The sequence below is a fragment of the Equus quagga genome, chromosome 5 (genome assembly GCF_021613505.1).
Source record: "Equus quagga isolate Etosha38 chromosome 5, UCLA_HA_Equagga_1.0, whole genome shotgun sequence".
Classification (NCBI taxonomy): domain Eukaryota; kingdom Metazoa; phylum Chordata; class Mammalia; order Perissodactyla; family Equidae; genus Equus; species Equus quagga.
In genome coordinates this window covers 16,751,265-16,770,776 of record NC_060271.1, presented here as the reverse complement: position 1 = coordinate 16,770,776, position 19,512 = coordinate 16,751,265, and the positions used below count along the sequence as shown (strand labels likewise).

General features: G+C 54.0%; 1 protein-coding gene across 2 annotated transcripts in view; it reads right to left on the bottom strand.

Annotated features, from left to right (window-relative positions):
- HIVEP3 (HIVEP zinc finger 3) overlaps positions 1 to 19,512 on the bottom strand; it is a 469,874-nt gene that overhangs the window by 25,280 nt on the left and 425,082 nt on the right. The gene's annotated exons all lie outside the window — the stretch shown is intronic.

The following is a 19,512-nucleotide window of genomic DNA, read 5'->3' as shown; positions in this document are numbered from 1 at the left end:
GACCTCTCAGGTTTGGGGCAAAACAGATTCCTATGCTAGGAGGGGGGCTGGAGTCAAGGTCTGGTGGGTCTAGTTGGCATCTAAATGGACATAGCACCTGCCCTGGTGCTCCGGCCACAGACAGCCTGGAGGTGATAGGGTGAGAAAACAGGGAGGAAGGAAGGGTGTGGTCATGGCTCAGAGAGGGAGAGGACCTGTCTGAGGTCACACAGCACCGTGTGGTGAAGTTAGAACCCACTGGTCTGATGGGCATGCTGCAGAGTACAGGGACTAGGCACGGGGGTGGGGGTGATGGGGTCAGAATACCCGGGTTCAAATCCTGCCTCATTCCTACAGCTGGGTGACCCTGGGCACGCACCTGCCCCATGGTGGGGCTGCAGCTGATGACCCAGAGCAGCTCGCTGGGCTGTGGCTGGGCTGCGGTTTCTTGATGACACGTCCCAGCTATTACTCCAAGACTGAGCCACTCCTTCCACAAAAGCCCCATTTCTCTAAGCCTTTTGAGGGCAGTGTGATCTTCCCACCGCAGAGTAGGCTTTCAGTGTGACAGGCCAGTTGGGGTGGCTGCTGTGAGCCCTTCTGTGGAGGAAGAGTCCTTTCGAGAGCCTGATGGGCTTAGGAGCTGGAATTCCCAAGGCTGAAACCAGGTTCTGCCCCTTATTAGCTTTGCGATGTTGGGCAGGTTACTTAACCTCTCTGCGCCTCAGTTTCTTCGTCTGTAAAATGGTCATAATGTCCTATTTCTTGACTTGTGGATAACTGAGCATCTTTACAGGGGTGTATTCATTTTGTAACAGCTCATGGACTGTATACTTATGACTTGGATTGTTTTTTGTATGTATGGGACGTTTCAATTTAAAAATTACTAGAAAATAATTATATATACTCACAGGGTTGTGAGGTTGTGAGGATAATTTCGTTAATACGGGTGATGTGCTTGGAACAGAGCCTCGCTGTAGCAGGGGCTCAATGAAGGTTTGCTCTCTCCAAACTTGGCTTGAAAGCCCCCGTTGACTTGGAGCTATTCTTCACCAATGTAAGGAAAACCAAGCGCCCCAGTTTGGGATAGATTGAGAAGCCTGGGGATGTGCCCCTTGCCCAACTCAAAAGTGAAGCCAATGGTTTGGTGCTAAATTGCTGGTAGAACGGTTCATCCCTGGCCATGGATGGACCGGCTGACAGAGTAAGGAGTCGTGACGGTGGTGCGCCATCTCCCTTTCCTCCGCAGCCATGGCCAGGTTTGTAAAGGAATCCACTACATGCTGGTGGGGATGCTGATGCCCTCATAAGCCCTCCAAGACCCCAGCAAGAGGACAGTAGAGAGGAACCAATCCCAGGATGAAGATGGAAGTGCTGACTCGGAATGTGAAGCCTTCCAGCTTCCAAAGTGATGCTGACTATGTGGCTGAGGGCAGCTTCAGTTCCTCCGAGCACACACGCCAAACTGTTAGATTTCTATCAGGATGGTAGAGGGGTGGGTAAGGGCTTGCGAAGAAATTCCAAGTTGGAGAATAAAAGGATTGGGTTATTTGCATTTGCAAAACACAAGACAGGACTCCCCTGCCGGGCTGGTGGCCTGGACCACACAAGCCGTAAATTTACATGTAGCCTTTCACCTTTCACTAACCCATCACCTTAAATGTCTGACCACTCAAAGCTGCGGCCCAATGAGCGTCCGCAGTAGCGGAGAGTGGGGTGGAGCAGTCAGGGCGCAGCCACCAGCAGGTGTGGTCACAGATGGTTTGAGGCCCTGTGTGCTGGTCATTCTCATCCTCCCTTCAGTTAAAAGCTCTGAATGCTCTGGACAGTTCTTAGCACGACAGAAGGAAGGGACCCGTGGCTCAGAGGGAGGCAGGATGAGAAACGTGGCTATTGAAAGCTTCCGGAACTCATACCACCGCTGGCTTGGCTATCCTTCAGAAATGCCATTTCTAGGAAATCTTGTCAGAGACTAAAAGGTGCACTGACTGGGGAGCAGAGAACACTTTGTCTGTTCCCAGCACTGGAAGCTGACCAGGAGCTTCCAGTGAGAACCAAGCCCAGAGCACGAAACAAGGTAGAGGCTGCTGTGGACATGGTCTCCTTTTCTTTCTTTTTCTTTTTTTTGTGAGGAAGATTAGCCCTGAGCTAACATCCACTGCCAATTCTCCTCTTTTGCTGAGGAAGACTGGCCCTGAGCTAACATCTATGCCCATCTTCCTCTGCTTTATATGTGGGACGCCTACCACAGCATGGCTTGCCAAGCGGTGCCATGTCCACACCCAGGATCCGGACTGGTGAACCCCGGGCCGCCGAAGCGGAACGTGCGAACTTAACCACTGCGCCACCGGGCTGGCCCCCCGGACACGGCCCTTTGGACTCCTCAAATGTAAGTGAAGGGGAAATGGAAGCTTCTTAAGCTCCCTGAAGAAGCATCTCATTGATTGGAAACTGGGCGTCACGCAGTTGTCCCTCTCCTGCCCGGCCTCCTCTGCTCCCTTCTCCTCGGGCACCCCACAGCGGTCATCTCTGGGAGCCGGTTACTTTGCTTCTGTTAATTCCGGGGCTCACCCTGGGGCTGCACACCTCAAAAGATGACGGCTGCTGACCCAGCCTCCAAGGATTGTCTTCATTTTCTGCTGGGGAATGAAGCAACGCCTTCGCTGAACACAGCCCCCTGCCACCTTTATGGTCAAGATGAAGAGGAAGGTCTCCATTCTGACGGGAGTGCCCATGATGCCTCTGCCTGTGGCTACTGAACTCAACTGTTCAGCCATTTTCTACACTGGACAGACAACAGCAGTAATAACAATCAAACCAAACATCTGCAATCCTTTAGCACTTACAAGACATCTTCCTTATTACAGGAGCTCATTTATCCCTTACTAGAGATGAGTAAGGTGGGGAATGCCATTCCCCTTTTTCAGGTGATGAAATGGAGGTTCAGAGAGGTAAGGTAACTTGCCCAAGGTCACACAGCCAGTGAGCAGCAGAGGAAGGGCACCAATTCCCCAGTGCTCCTCTCTGGATTACACATGCCTCTCGCTCTCAAGGCTGGAGAAGATGCTGCTGATGGGAGGAATGTTCTCCAGAGCATGGAAAGATAGCAGGAAAGGGGAGGGGATGCCTCCCCACTGCAAACTTCATCCCTTGTGACGGGCCCTAGAGAAATGCCATCGTCATCATCTCCAACCACAGGCATTCAGTGGGGTCCACTCGGGGCCGGGCCCTGGGCACATGGAGGGCAGGAACTGGGTCTCACCAGGGGCTTGCCCTGCAGGAGGCTAAGAGTCAGAGGATGCAGCAAATAGGGTGCCCCAGTTAGCAGCAGTGGGCTGTGAAGGAAAGAACACATGATTTGGAGCCAAATAGGGCTGGGTTTCAATCCCAGCTCTGCTCCTCTCTGACCACGGACAAGTCCCTTCGCCTCTCTGAGCCTCAACCCGCTCGTCTGTAGGTGGTTTTGTGTGTGTGTACAGACATAGACACGTGTGTGTGTACTAGCAGGTGGGGAGGAGGACCAGAAACTCTATCTGAGAAGTGCTTCCTGCTTAGTTCTGCACCTGGGACACAGCGTGCCCCCCCATGCACAACGGTGCTGTCACTACAGAGGGAGGTGGACGGGGGGCAGCAGGGCAAGGTGACGGCCGGAAGAAAGAGGGCTCAGTCCAGGGGCCCCGCACTGCACCTCAGTCAGCGTCACCAGAGGTTAAGGTGCCTGGGGTCCCTCCTGGGTGAGCAGAGCGGGGGCTGCTGGGGAGAAGGCACATGGGGGGAAGCACCTCAAATGGCGGGTGAGCGGGGAGCTGCCGCCCTCCACTCTCTGGGTCAGAACCAGGCTACCTCCAGGTCTGAAAACAGCAATCAGGGCCCAGAAAAGCAAGCAAGCAGGGAGCCGAGGGAGAGGCATTCCAGAGACAGAACTGGTCTGGCTACCTTCTCAGCAGAGCACCCAGAAAGGCTGGAAGTAAGGAGAGCCCAGGTGTTGGAAGGCCTGCGCTCACCCTCCGAAGCCTCGAGGCCTTGCAGGGTCAACAAGGTGGCTGAAGCCCAGAGAGGGCGAGGGCCTTGCCCAAGGTCACACAGACACTGACAGCAGAGCCAGGACTATGACCCAAGCCTCCTGCCTCCCAACGTGGGGATGACGTGACTGGCTGTGACCTCGTAACAGACAACCACTCGCTCCCCACGTGCTTCCCTGAACCAGGCCCGTGCCCAGTAGAGAACTGAGTCAACACACAGCACCTCCGGAAAGCCCGCGGCCACTGTCCAGGAGCACCAGCCCCACTTGGACAAAGCGTTGCTTACGGCTGTTGCTGACAGCGTGTGCAGGGCTTTTCAGAGCCGCCGTCAGCAAGCACGCAGCCCTGCGGCTGGAAGGACGTCCAGACGAGATGCAGAGTCAGCCTAAATGGCTAAAAGGGAACAGAGCCCACGGACATTTCTGGCAGATCTGCACGGGGGTTTGCTGAGAGTGGGGCGGACGCCACGGTGTCCTCCAGCCTCCTGACTCCACAACAGCCTGTGAGGAGAGACTGGCATGTCTGTTCCGGAGATGGAGACACTGAGCTCAGAGAGGCACAGTAAACTTGCCCTCAGCCACACAGCTAGTAAGTGGCACCGTATCATGCCAAAGATCATTCGGATGGGGCCCAATGTCTACATCTTTTAACTTACATGTTTTAAACTATGCATGGGTTTTATCGAATGGCTTTCGCCTGCCTGTGGGCTCTAAGGTGGGCCATCAGGGGAAGCATCCATTTGTCTGAACCAAAGAAAAAATAATAAATATCAAGATAAGGTAAGATAGGTCCTGGGGGTTCGGAGGGAGAGAGGAGGTCCAGCAGGCAGCATCGGGGTGGGGAAGTCAGGGGGCCCGGGGGCCGTTTGACCCTGGCTCTGAAGGACAGGTTGACTGTGGGATTTGGAGAGGAAGAGGAGCCGAGGGCCCTCCTGGTGAGGGAACAGCACGGGCAAAGGCACCGAGGCAGAGAAGCATGGGACGGACAGAGGGGACAGTTCCGACGGGGCACAGACAGGAGCTTGAGGAGGTGGTCTGGGCCTGATACAGGCTGGGGTGTGCTGGAGGGAACCGGGGGTCCGGCAAAGGCTCCTTCTGAGCCAGGCCCTAGGCCATCTGCGTGGTGGAGTTAGAAGAACCCTAGGCTTTCAGGATTTAAAAACAGCCCCTGGGGCTGGCCCCGTGGCCGAGTGGTTAAGTTCGCGCGCTCCGCTGCAGGCGGCCCAGTGTTTCGTTGGTTCGAATCCTGGGCGCGGACATGGCACTGCTCATCAAACCACGCTGAGGCAGCGTCCCACATGCCACAACTAGAAGGACCCACAACGAAGAATATACAACTATGTACCGGGGGACTTTGGGGAGAAAAAGGAAAAAAATAAAATCTTTAAAAAAAAAAAAAAAAAAACAGCCCCAAACGCACGGAGATTTACAATTTACAGTAATTTTCATTCGTTCATTCCCACTCTCCCCTCACAGAAATGAGATAATGCTACGGCCACTGCCATTTGGTAGAAAAGGGTCAGGTCCTTCTCCATCCACCGCTGACACCTGTGACACGGTCACAGCCCCTCCCCGGCCTACCCACCTCTCCCCATCCTCTCGGGCACCCCCCACTCACTGCCACTTGCTTCCCCACTCCAGCCTCACCAGCACCCTCGTCCTCCAGCCTCAGGCCTTGCATTTGCCAGTTGGTCTATCCAACTGGAACAATCTGCCCCCCCCTCCCCTCCCCATGCCTTTGTTAACTGCGCCTCATCCTCAGACTCAGCTCGATTGCCGCATCCTCAGAGGTGCTTCCTGAGCCTTGCCCAGAGTCCTGTTCAATCGCCACATTGCAAAGCCATTCAGGAGGTGCCAGAAGTGGAGCTGTAGGGTGTGCACAAGCCGACGTTTATGGTGCATCGCAGGTACCAGGTGCATGCCGAGCGAGCACCTGCAGCAGCTTGTTCATCCTCAGGACAGCCCTGCCCCCGGTCACCAGTACTCTCCCCACTTTGCAGAAGAGAAAGGGAGGCACAGAGAGGCTAAGGAAACTGCCCAAGGTCACACAGCCAGCAGGTGATGGAGCAAGGACTCAAACCCAGATGGGCCGGCTCCAGAGGCCACACGGCTGGCCCCACCCCTTCCTGCCTTGATCCTGCCTGCTTCCTCCCAGGGGCTCTACTACTCCGTCTCCAGAGAGATGCTGGTTCCATGCTGCTGGGACTGCACCTTCAAGGCTGTCTTATTTTAGCCTCCCCTCACCCTTGGGAGGCAGCACTGTTGTGTCACCCTCCAGGTGAGGAGCGACTTGCACAGATGGGCTAAGAGCTTGCCCCAAGTCACACAGCCCAACAGGGCAGAGCCAAGGCCACTTCCAGGTCTCCAGTACTGCAGACACAGTAAAATTCCCCGGACCATGGTACTAATCCCCATCGCTGGCGGCCCCTCCCATTGTTGCCACGCCCTGCCTGACTCCCTGGAAGTGGCTTTCCCACGAATGGCTTAACGGCCCTCAGTGACACTCGTGCGGTTCCCCCACCGCAGCTTCACCCCAGTACTCACATGCGAATTCGCAGGTTTCACGTGTTGGTTACAGTTTTCCAACATACATGAAAATAAAATGTGACAAATGAAATAAAGAGCATTTGTCCAGATGCCGCCTAGAATCACCGGCACGGTTTGCATCTCAGCCTGGGGGGCTCTCACTCACACAGCAGCAGACACGAGATCCCGCTGCGAAGTGGGCTGAGGCGGGCAGGAGCCCAGTGCCCAGGAGGCCAGGGAGGGAAAGAGACACAGGAGGAGCTCCTGGAAGAACGAAGCAATGTTCCAAGCATGGGATGTGCTCATGCACTGTCATCCCACAAGAGGAGAGGGACCGTGTCCCCAGGCCAGCCAGCAGGTGGGGTTTGGAGAGTGTGGACAGCCGGGCCGGTCTACAGAGCCTGCTGGAACCCCAACTGCCTCCTCGCTCCTTCCCGCGGAGACCGAGCACTTGACCCTGTCCAGATGTCTCCTTGTTCTAGAGAGAAGAGTGAGTAGCCTGGGCTCATCCTGCCAGTGCCCACCTGATGCCGGGGAACCTGGGGAGCCTAGCCTGCTGCCTCCAGTGTGTTGTCTCCAGCAGGAAGGCCCTCCCTGAATGCTGGGCAGAAGAGGCCCAGGGGAGAGAGGGGACGGGCACCCCTCTCTGGGGAGGCCTTGAGCCTGTCCTGTCCTTGCTGGAGCCCCACTGTGTCCACAGCAGCCTCTCCCCCACCTCAGGTGAGGGCCGACATTCAGGGGTCCATCAGGACGTGGGGCAGACTAAAGGCATACTGGCCTCTGGGAGGGGAAGGAAGAGAGCCTGGACCAGGGTCGGGGCATCTGTGGGTCACTACTCTGATTTTTCCTGTAGCCACCAGACCCTACAGATACCCTGCTGGAGTCTGGGTGGGCAGTGGGGGCCCTGCCCCGTGGGGGCCGCAGCTGGCTCATGTCCATGCTACTGCTGCCAGCTTCCAGCCCCAGTGAGAGCATCTGGGTTGCTGTTCAGCCTGTGGCTGGCTCCCCAGGGGGAACTGCGTTTCCCTGGTCCAGACCCATTCAAGCCACCACCTCCTGCTCTGCTCCCTGGGGCTCCTTCCTCCCCACTGTTGACCGCAGAGGAGGATGCAAGTCCCCAGCTGCCCTGGTCACTGGCAGAGTCTGACCACTCAGCACGATGGCAAAAGACCAGAGGTACCAGAATACCTCCACCGGAGGTCACCAACCTCAGGAAAATCACAGTTCTGAGTCAGGTCCTGAGCTTGCAAGCTGAGAGTCCCAGAAACTTCTGAGAGATGCATTTGAGGCAGCCCAGCTGCTAGATCTGCTGACGTTTTGACAGTCTGCGGGAACTGGCCTCCTCCTCCTTGCTAGGGGATGGCTCCCCTTCCTTCTGAATCAGCCTGTGCCCCACCTGGCTCCCCATTCGAACACACTTTCCTCCCTGGCCTCTGAGGGCCCAGCCGCGGGCTGACCAGCATAGCCTGTGGACAAGCCTCCTCTGCCCTCCAGGCCCTGCCGGCCGCCTCCACTCCTCTCCGCCTTCCCTGGGGAGGTGCCCTGCCTGCTCCTGGCTCCAGGCCCTGGAAGCCCTGACCAGCCCCTGGCTGGCCGCCGCCTTCTGGCCCCAGTCTGCCGGCCACACTCGCCAGCATGTCATAAGGCCTCGCTCACAGCCTGGCTTCTCCCTGGCTGCCTTGGGCTCATTTTGGCTCTTGTGTCTGTCCCGGTCTGCTGCCACTGTGTTCCTGGGAGCCTGCCTGCCCAGCACGCCCGGCCCCTGCTGCCCTGCTCCCAGCCCAATCTGTCTTCTGCTGGCTGCTATGGCCCAGGACACCCCTCCCTCAGGCCTCCCGCCAGCTGGGCCCATCCTTCCTCGGTTTGCAAGCCACTCATGGTGACAGATGACACCCGTCCACAGCACAGATCCAAAATCCTGCTTGGAGTTCAGGCCCTGCTTCTCCGTTGGTCTGATGTCTTCAGCTCCCTCTCTTGGCCTCGGCTGACTCCACTTGTGCAGAAACCTGCCCAGTGGCCCAGGACGGCCTCTGTCCCTTTTAAACTCTTTCCTTGATTCCTGGCTTCCTTGGTCTCCTTTCTTCTAAGCCAAACTGGTTCTCTCTCTTTTTCAAGTATTTTTTTTTTGAAGCAATCACAAACATACAGAAAAGTTGAAAGGGTAGTGAAAAAAATTTCTTTTTTCCGAAACCGTTTAAGAGCAAGTCGCGAAGCCTATGTCCCATCACCCCTGAATCCCTCAGCGTGTGCTCTTCCATCCAAGGCCACGCCAGGCCTCTGCCGGGACAGGCTCTGACTCCCCATGCACGGTCCACCCCCTGGGGGTGCCCTCCTCAGCCTGCTTGGGTGGTGGCCCCCCAACCAGGCCACCCTACGTTATCTGTTGAACCAAAGGAATCCTCTGGATTGAACATCTCTCTTCCCGGGAGCTGAAGGCACTTTAGGTTTCCAACCTGTTCTCACCACCATGTCATCTCCCTGCCATCAACGCAGCCACAGCAAAGTGGCGCGTGTCCTCATGCACTCAAACACAGCCTACCGCATCGTCCTTCCTCTCCTCCTGTTGGCATGTTTTGAATGGGGGCCAAGAGGCTGGCTTCTGTCATTAACATGCTGTGTGAATGCCTCTCTGGGCCACAGTTTCCTCCTGGGTGAAGCGAGGACTTTGGATGAAATGATTTCCAGGGAACTTTTCATGATCATAATCACTGGGGACTTTGATCGAACACTTATTATTAAGTACCGTAAGCTCTTTAGATGTAGCGTCTTACTTAATCCTCATTCAGACCCTTCGAGATGGAATCACTGTTGTCATCTCCGTCTCACAGATGAGGAAACTGAGGCACTGAGCAGTTACATAACTTACTTAAGAGCAGATGGTCACTCTGATGGATCCAGGATCCAGAGCTGACACTCTACCACGAAGTGCTGGTAGAAATGGGAGACACACCAGGGATTTACCCTTTTCTTGGCGACACAATCATATTAGTAAATATTGATAATTCCTGGCCGAATAAGAGGTCACCTTACCACGTGCCAGGAACTGTGCCAGGTACATTACATCACACACCATTTCCTTTGATTCTCAACAACTTGGATGAATAGGTACTATTATTCTTCTCATTTTCCAGGTGAGAAGACTGAGCCATAGGAGAGGTGAGTGACTTTCTAATCAGTGGCAGAGCCAGGATTCAAACCCAGTCTGGCTGATGCCAAAGCCATGCTCTCGTCACCACGCTCTACTACTAAACTGAGCTAAGGACTCCACTCAGAGGGCAGGGAGCGAAGGATGCCACTCATTCTCTCTGATTGGCAACGGGGTGGGATGGAGGGTGTGGGCTCCGGGCGAGTGTTTCATGTGTCTGATTCTATGTAACATTCACAACAGCCCAGGGTGGCACCTCTATCTCCAGGGTGGAGAGAGGCACCCAGAGAGCGTGACTGAGGGCACCGAGGTGGGCAAGCGCAGGGCTCAGGAGATGGCTGGCTTAGGATGTCAGCGTCTCCTGGGGCCAGGCCTCTGCCCTGTGGCCAGCAAGGAGCTCCGATACTTGGGGGGAACAGACCACAGTCGGGACCCTTCCTCGAAGAGATTCCAGACCATGGCAGGTAGAGCAACTTTCTTTCCACTTTTCTAAGCTGCGGGGCCAGAAGACCCTCTAGAGATTCAGCATCTCCTCTGCCCTCCTCGTCCCCTCCCCTGGGTGTGTTCAGGCAAGGCAATACTCAAGACCCAGCTCTGACTCGGAAAGGAAGTTCTTTCCAACAGATGGCTCATCTTAGGCTGGGGCACGCTGCCAAAGGCTCCTGCCAGAGAAGGATGAGATTCTCTGACCTTCAGAGAAGGCCAGCTTCTCCCTGGGGAGACACAAGGGCTTGCAATAGCATGCACAGACCCCTTGTTCAGGCCTTTCCCTGCAGACTCTCTGAGCAACATCCTCTCCCAGTAGGGAGTGCAGAGCTGACACAACTCATGGGCCGACAAGAGTTGGAAAGATCCTCCACGCCACATCATGATAGCCAGAGATGGTTCACTCAAACCACAGGGGACCATTCGTTCTTCCGATGAGAAAGAGCGAAGGCACTGCCCAAGAGCTCAGCGATAACAACGGCAGAGTCAGGACTCCGACCCCAGCCCTGGACCCCAAGACCTACACCCCTTCCCACAGCCTCCAGTTACAAACGAGGAAACCGAGCTCCAGAGAGGAAACTTGCCCAAGTCTCCAGCTCCAGGGCTCACACCACATTACCTCCCTCCCTCCTGGCCTGTTTCAAACAATGCCCAAAGACGGAAACGGTGAAAGCTTCCGGCACTTTGCAGTTGTTAGAGTTCAAGTGGACCCACACTCAAGCCCATTGTCAGACACTCCACCTGCTCAACAACCCAGGTGCCGTCAAAGTCACAGCCTGGCTTACCGCCTTCAGCAGCTCTCTCCTGCTTGGGCAGAAAACCAGAATCATGCTGGTGGAGGAAGGTGGGAGGGAAGAAAGGAAGATGGAAGGAAGCGAGGAACAATGAAGGAGGCAGGAAGCAAGGAAGGAAGCAGCATCTTTGTTGAGCGCTTCCTGTATGCCAGGTCTGTAATATACAATAATAATAAGCAGCCTGTATTATCTCACTACTCAGCACTCACAAGGAGCCTGGAAAGTAGCTACCATCGTCCCTATTCTTAAGGACTGGCCAGTAATTGCTGGAGGCAGGGCTAGAATCTGACTCTGTCTCAGTCCAAAACCCAAAGACTTTGTAGACTTTCTGGAACACTGACATCTTCCCCTGTGCTCCTCTGAGTCCAAGAAGTTCAGGGAGGCGCCACAGGGGCCCTTGGGGCCTACGGGGGAGGCTGAGAGCGTGATCTCCTGGAAGAGTTCTTTGGAAGAATGAGTTCCATGGCTAAAACATATTTAAAAACCACCCTACTATTAGTCTGTTATTAAAGATGGTGGGGCGCCAGCCTCACAGCATAGTGGTTAAGTTGTCGTGCTCCCCTTCAGCGGCCCAGGCTTTGTGGGTTTGAATCCTGAGTGTGAACCTACACACCTGTTCATCAAGCCATGCTGTGGCAGCGCCCCATGTTCAAAACAGAGGAGATCCCATAGAGGAGGCAGGAGAATCTGCAGGGTCGGGGGGCAGGAAGACCCTGGGCTGGTGGCTGTGCACCAGGCAGCCTGGAGCCAGCTGGATGACTCAGGGAGGGGCCTGAGTCAGCAAGACGGAATTGACAGCGTCCCCGAGGCCTCTGAATGGCTTGAGGGGACATTTGATGAGGTGAGAATTCGGGGGTTGAATTAGTAATAAATATATAGAAAACTAAGTGAAGTTAAAACACACACACACACATGCTTTTTATCCACAGAGAAAACAGAAAAGTTGTATAGGAAAGAAAAAGTAACCCCAGTTCATGATATGACTTAGCTGTGAACTACATATCGTACACCTCTGATGAAAGGATGGGGGATGGGGGACGTATGTGGAGAGTGGAAAGGCTCTTGGGGCACTAGTTATAATGCCTAACGCTGAAAAGTCCAACTGTAGCAACCCAGGCCCGTTATTTAGAGAGATGGAGGTAAACCAAGATAATCAGCTAAAAGAGATGAAAGTTAGTGCTTCTGAGGGGGTGTGTGTTGCTGAGAAAGGGTATTGCTGCTTTCCATAACGAAATGTATGGAACTGTTTGGCTCTTTAAACTCTGTGCATGTGTAACTTTGATAAAAATAAAAACTGAAAGAAAGAGAGAGAGAACAAGCACACACGTCCCACCATTCCCAAAGGGGCTGCTCCTCCCACAGCAGAGACAGGGAGGAGCCAGCTTCCTCCTGGGCACCGGCCTGATGCCCCAGGACAGGACGGAGGCCAGGACTCAGGCAGATGCCATCCAGGCTCAGAGGATGCTGGGTCCTGGCTGCACCTGCAGCCCCCAGAGCCATCACGTGCTGGGGTGAAGACTCCAGCCTCACCCCCTCCCCCTCAGGCTGAGCCCCTGCTGCCTTAGCCCCATACTGGACCAGGCTTGAGAAATGGATTCCGTTTTAAATTTTAATAGGATACATTTAGGTCTTCCCTGACAGTCCTCAGGGCCCCGGGGACTCTGGCCTAGCACACTCAGACGCTCAGTCTGCCCCACAATCAATATGTCTTTTTTCTTTTCCATTTTGCTTTGCACATTGTCTTCTTTTACTGCCCGTGACATGGGTTTAGTAGTGACATAATGAGTTTTCTCTGATGCCTGGAGGGAGTGTTCCCTGGGAAGTCCTTTGAGTACTCAGGAGAAAGACGCCAGGCCGGGACAGACAGTAGACCCAGACTATTTAACAGCTGATATTTTCATTCGGGGGATAATCTTCACAAAGGAATAACTTTCTCAAGAATCTAAGTGGCTTCTTGGGAACAGAAATTTCCTGCTCCTGTTTTCAAAATAGCTATTTCACAAATCTATTGTTGGTGAAGATCTCGAGCCCATAGGTGGCCTGGAACTGTGAAAAGAGGCCCGGATTGGGGCTCAAAGACCCCTCCCCACTACCTACCCCCAAACCATCAACTCTGCTTGCATGGCAACCAGCATCTTTCTCTCCTGTTACTACAGGACAGGACAAGCGCCACCTTCTCATCGCAGCTCCGGCCCCGCCCCCTCGCACCTTCGCTAGGACCCTGCCTTGCACTTGGCCCCCCTTCTCTCCTGGCCTCATCATCTGCCCCTGGCTGTCAATCATTCCTAGGAGCATGTGCACACGCACGAGGATCTCTCAGTTGAAACGCCCACCTGCTCGACCTCATGCTCCCTCCAGGTCCTACCCCTCACTCCCCATCTTATCTGCTTCCCTCCATAGCCAGCCTCTCAGGACACAGGTTGACACGCACCACCTCCACGTCTCACTTCACGCCATCAGAGTCCATCTCCACCCAAACAGCTCCCATCAAGGGGACCAGTGACTCCCTGTGGCCACATCCCATGGACAAAGGCCTGTCCTCACCTTCCTGGGCCTCTGAGCAGCACTCAGCACAGCTGACCACTCCCTCATTCTAGAACACCCTCTGCTCTTGGCTTTGAGGACTTGCTGCTCTGCTGGGTCCCTCCTATTCCTCAGGCTTTTCCTGCTCAACTCTTTTGCAGCCCCGTCTCTACCTGCCCTCTAACTGCTGGGGTATCCGGGCTCAGTCCTGGATGCCCTTTTCTTTTCTCTCTTCCCCATCTCTCCAGGTGACCCCATCCAGTCCTATCCCCCTAAATAGCATCTCTGCATCGACAAATGCACATTCCAAAACGTGTATTTCCAGCCCAGGTCTGGCCTTTGAATCCAGGCTCATACGCCCAGTTCCCAAACGCTGCCCTGAGCACCTGGATGTAGGAATGGCATCTCAAAATTAACATGTCCACCAAGTTTTGATCCCCCCTTCCCCAAACTTCTTTCTTACTCTCCTCTCTCACCCCCGTCCGTCTCAGTAAAGGGCACCACCATCCACCCAGCTGTGACTTGAGCCAGAAACGTGGTAGTCATCTTGATCCCAGCTTCTCTTTCTCACCCTCCATATTCAATCCATCACAGTCCTATAGAGCCATTCCCCACCTTCACTGCCCTCTCCCTGCTCTAAGCCACCAGACGACTCGCCTGGACTCCGTAACATCCTGCGCTCCCTGCTGCGCCCACAGCCACTACCCCTTCCCCAAGTCCAGGTCATACTCCCCAGGAGAGATGGGGCAACAGGATTTGGGGGATAAAGAAAGAGAACAAAACCCAGCGTCGGCACATGTGATGAGGGTTGGACAATTCACTCCCCAGCCACTGGGGCCACACTCAGAGCTTCGCGTCTATACTTCCAGGGAGAAGTCTGAGGGGCAGAGAGAGAGATCAAGCCGTTGGGTCTTTCTCAGGAAGAAGACAGGGCTCTGGCAGCCTGGACTCACCCAGGAAGAAGAGCAGCCCCCCGTCCAGCGCTGGGCACCCAGCATCCTTCCTCTCCAGCCCCTAGAACAAGGGCCCTGCCCAGAGCAGGCACTGGCTGGGAGCAGGCAGTCCATGCGCCAGCCTTTTTTGGCATCCCATGTTTCATTTTTACCTTTAACCCTTGCAGGGCAGGTCAGCAAGCTAACGACCTTGGCTCCAACCCCTGGCACGTGCCCCCTAACTGAGGCCGCCTGACATCATCTTCCCAGACCAAGCCTGACTCCGGTTGGTGGGTTGGTCCTGTCCAGCCACTTCAGCCCTGATTCTGTCCCTGCTCCTTCCTGAGACCCAGGGCTTCCGTCCTGCTCACATTCCAAGAGCTGCTGAGTCCAGGGACCTGCCCCCTCACCTGAGGTCTCAGCTAATCCTGACCATTTGGAGGGAGTTCTTTCAGTTAAGAAACATTCTCCAGCAGGGCCCAGGTGCCAGGCGCTATTCTCAGCAGTGGGGATGCAGCAGTGAATAAGACACAATTCCTGCCCTCTCACAATATTTATGTTCTGGTGGAGGGAATAGAAACAAACTAGTAAACATATGGAGAAAAATAAAGCAGGGAAGGGAAGGCAGATCAGAAATGCCAGAGGAGGGGAGAGTGGGTGGGTGGTCTGGAAAGGCTTCACTGAAGGAAGTGAGGGAGCCATGGCCCTCTCTGGAAGAAGTGTTCCAGGCAGAGAGCACAGCAAATGCAAAGGCCCTGAGGCAGAAGCATGTCTGACAAAGAGCAAGGAGACCACTGGATGGAGGGCAGGGAGTGAGGAGAAGAATGGCAGGCGGAGGCCAGGGAGGAGCGGGGGCCAGCACTCGAGGGCTTTGGAGGGCGTAGAGCAGGAGTGACAGGGTCTGCTGACATTTAACAGGATCACTCTGGTTGTGGGGTTGAGAATACACTGTACTGGGAAAGGGCAGAAGCCAGAGATTATAGGAGAAGGCTGTGATAATCCAGATGAGAGACGGCAGGGGCTTGACCCAGAAGGTGGGAAAAAAGGGGCAGATTCTGGATATGGGTTCAAAGGTTGAGATGACAGGATTTGCTAATGGAAGCGAGACAGAGCAGTTTTGGGCCTGAACGTCCGGAGAAAGGAAGCTGCCGGTGCAGAATTTGAACAAGTGATTTGCTTCTCTCTCTCAAAAGATGCTCTTTCTTTTCTTTCTTTCTTTTTTTTTGGTGAGGAAGATTGGCCCTGAGCTAACATCTGTTGCCAATCCTCCTCTTTTTGCTTGAGGAAGATTGTTGCTGACCTAACATCTGTGCCAGTCTTCCTCTATTTTATGTGGGATGCCGCCACAGCGTGGCTTGCCAAGCGCTGCTAGGTCTGTGCACGGGATCTGAACCTGTAAACCCCAGGCCGCTGAAGCGGAATGTGTGAACTTAACCACTGCACCACCAGGCCGGCCCCCAAACACACCCTTTCTTCCTTTGGCCACTTAAAAGACTTTCAAAGAGACGTTTAACGAGTATGTGGAGACGCGCACAGTTTCTCTGCCTCTCTCATAACCTTTCCAAGACCAACCTTCAGACACATGCATTTTCTCTTCCAGTTTGAATTTTTAGAGTGGTTTATCTGAGGAGTTTATTTTTCACACCTACCCCAAAAGCTCCAACTAATCACTATTTATTTAATTCATAATTTAGTCAATTTGTTCCCCAATAAATATACAGAGGTAACAGATACTATTAGAGACATTATTCAACATCATCCTTAATCTGGAGTTCACAGTAAGATGGGGCTTGACAGAGTAGAAATTTAGAAATTTAGCATGAAAAATATGCTACACGTCTAGGTTTTAAAGTGCAAGAAGAAATGGGTTTGTGAAAAATTATTAGAAAAGAAAATAACCTTTAAATTGAACAAATTTAAAACTATTCTCTCCAAGCTACTATTTCAGGAATACACACATGCGCACATACACACACACGCTTTTAAAATATAGGTACATCATAAACAACTCGTGTTGGGTATACTGCATAAACTCTGAGATCTGAATAAAAATAAGTCCAGCTATTAGAAATAAAAGTACATGAGAGAGAAAAGCACATCTGTTAAAGATGTAACTCCATCAAGTGGGACAATACTGAATTAGGTAAACTTTTAAAATAACTTCTTTAACAAATGTACCAGGAGCCCTGGGAGTCACTGTGGTTCTTCACTGCCTGTTGTTCCGGGTTCTAGGGGTGAGTTCACTGGATGCCCAGGTGGACCATCACACACATGGCTGGAGACCTGGCATGGAGCTCCGGGGACAAGTCCACCTGGAGATACGAGTCCAGGGTCATCAGCCTATAGTTGGTATACAGAGTCACCTTGGGAGTGAGTTTAACAGAGAAAAGGGGAAGCCCAGGGACTGAGCCCTGGGGGCCCTAATGTTTAGCGACCAGGAGATGATGGGAAATCACGAAAGACAACAAGAAAGTGCCACTGGCAAAGGAAGAGGGCGATCAAGAAAGATGGCGCCCTGGAAACCAAGTGGACCATGTGTTTCAAGGAGGCTGGAGGGATCAACTCTGTCAAATGCTGCCGATGGATCAGGAAAGGTTAGAAGTGAGAAGGGACCCTGGAATTCTGCGGGGTGGAGGTCACTGTTGGCCTTGAGAAGAGCAGCTTCTGAGGTGTGATGAGCCCAAAGGCCCACCTGGAACGGGTGTGAAAGAGGAAGGGAGGGAAGACACGGAGGTGAGCAAGTATAGTCAAAGCTTTCTGGAGTTTTTCTTTAAAGGGAAGCAGAAAAATCTGGTAGTATAAGCCCTCCAGTCAAAGGAGAGTTTTTAAGGTGGGAACCTTGAAGTCTGGATATGCTGAATTGAACGGGCCAGGAGTGAGGCAACGGCTGGAGTGATGTATTGGGGTGTTTGGGGGTACGTGGGAAGAGAGGGGATCCAATGCCCTCAGACAGAGCACAGATGGTCTTCCCTCAGATCAGCAGCTAAGTCCTCCAGTTGGCAGGGTCTGGCATGGACTCCTTCTGCTCAAGGCCTGACAGGCTACGGGCCAGCCCCGTGTAACCCCATGCCCATGAGTCCACCGACCCCACCCTCACCAGCCCAGTACGCAGCTGGGCTTCTGCTCCCCTGCCCTGTATCCCAGAGACAAGTCGAGGTTGGGCTGCCCCCTAACTTCAACCCACCCCTTGCCCCGTGCCCATGGCTACCTTTCTGAGAACCCCCAGCCAGCTGGGCCTGGCCTCCCTGGGTGGCACCATCTGAGCTCATCACCCCCTTCGGACCCAAGCACTGACACCCCTCCTTCCCAGCTGGGTGTGGAGGGCCACTTTCAGGATCCGAGTAGTTCCTATCAATTCCAGTCTCTCCCTTTTCCACATCAGCCCTTTGGGCTGAGCTCCCGGCTCTCCTTGTAACAAGTGAACTAGCATTAGGACAATATAGGCATCACCCTCAATGAACAACAGAACCTTGTAGGTGTGAAAGCAACGTTCTTGAACAAAAGAGCGCTTCTAAAACAGCCATGGCAAATGCACAAGTGCTGGGTGAGAGAGCCAACGCATTACTGACGGGCACTCCCGGAGGCCGCAGGGAAAGCGCAGGCTCTGTTCAGGATGGAGGTGATGGGGACGTCAGGGAGGGGGCTGTGTGCCAGGAGATCAGTGCCACACACAGGAATTGATGCATCGCCTGTGCAAAGCCTGGCCCTAGGACCCAAGTCAGGAGCGGACTTGGGGGGAAACAGGAATGGATTTCAACACCAGCGTTATTCCAGAAGCAACACGCAGAATGAGGGCGTCTGGAGGGATCCGAGGGGTTGCTTAGAGGAGAGGGTTGCGCCCTGCCCTTTGAAGGCTGGCTGGACTTGGCCATGGGAAGAGCCCAGTAGGCACAGAAGGTGAAGTGCAACAGGGGCAGGTCAGGCCGTGGGGCTGGGAAGATCCAGAATTTTAACAGGATCCCATGGGTAAGGCAGCCACACAAGGCTCTGGAACAGAGGCGCGACACAGGCAGAACCACAATCAAGGACACTCAATGGCACCAACATGGGGGCCCGGAGAGAGGGAGACCAGAGCTGTGGCAACGTGGGTGAACTGAGGCCACATCTCAGTCACAGACCACTCTGTGTGGACGCCACAATTTGGGGACCAATTGGAAGGGGGAGTATCAGGGGAGAAGAAGGCATCCAAGACGACACTCAGGTTTTGAGGGTGATGGGCTAGGGGCATCATCTGAGACCTGGATGTGGAAGGAGATGCTGTTGGTGGCAATTGGAGGGATTGGTTGGCACATGCTGAGTTTGAGTGCCCAGGGTCTCCCAGGTTAAGGTGCCCAGGAGGCATCAGACACAAGGGTCCATATCTCAGGGGTGAGGTCCCAGCTGGAGACCCAGATTTAGTGTCGTGGGCACAGAGACGAGGTTTGAAGCCAAGGAGATGGACAAAGTCAACAAGGGAGAACATTCGAGGCCAGAAGAAATCAGTCCGACTGACCTGGTACATGAGTCGCCATAACACCCTGACTGCTGACCAACCTACCTTTCCTCTCTGCCTGTCCCAGTTTCACTCACGCTTCCAGGCCTAGCCTCACCTCCTCCAGGAAGCCCTTCTGGTTACTCCAGCCCCAGGGGTCCCTGCCTGCTGTGAGCACCTCCACACTGGCAGTCCACACCTCAGCCCCGGGCCTTGTGCTGGCAGCTGAACTAGTCCCCCAGCCCCTGAACTTTACCCCGCAGCTTATGGTATCTTCTAGTACAGAGCACCCATAAGGCACTGACAACATAGCTCCTCCTTGATGAAGCGATTAATTGATCGACTGCTGGGCTGGAGGTCAAGAAGAAGAGTAGGACACAGGGAGAGCAGCTTGACTAGTGATGAAAAGACGCATGAGGGTTGGACTCAGACAGCATCCACTCTCTGTCTCGCTCACTGACTCATCGCTATGAATTAGATCTACCCGGATCAACATCGACACAATGCAAAAACATTGCTGAGTAAAAAATAACAAGTGGCAGGTGCATGTTAGACCCACTGGAGTAGTCGGTGCTGTCCACCAAACATCACTGGTTCTCCCAAGCACATAGTAGGGCTGCACTACCCCACTATCA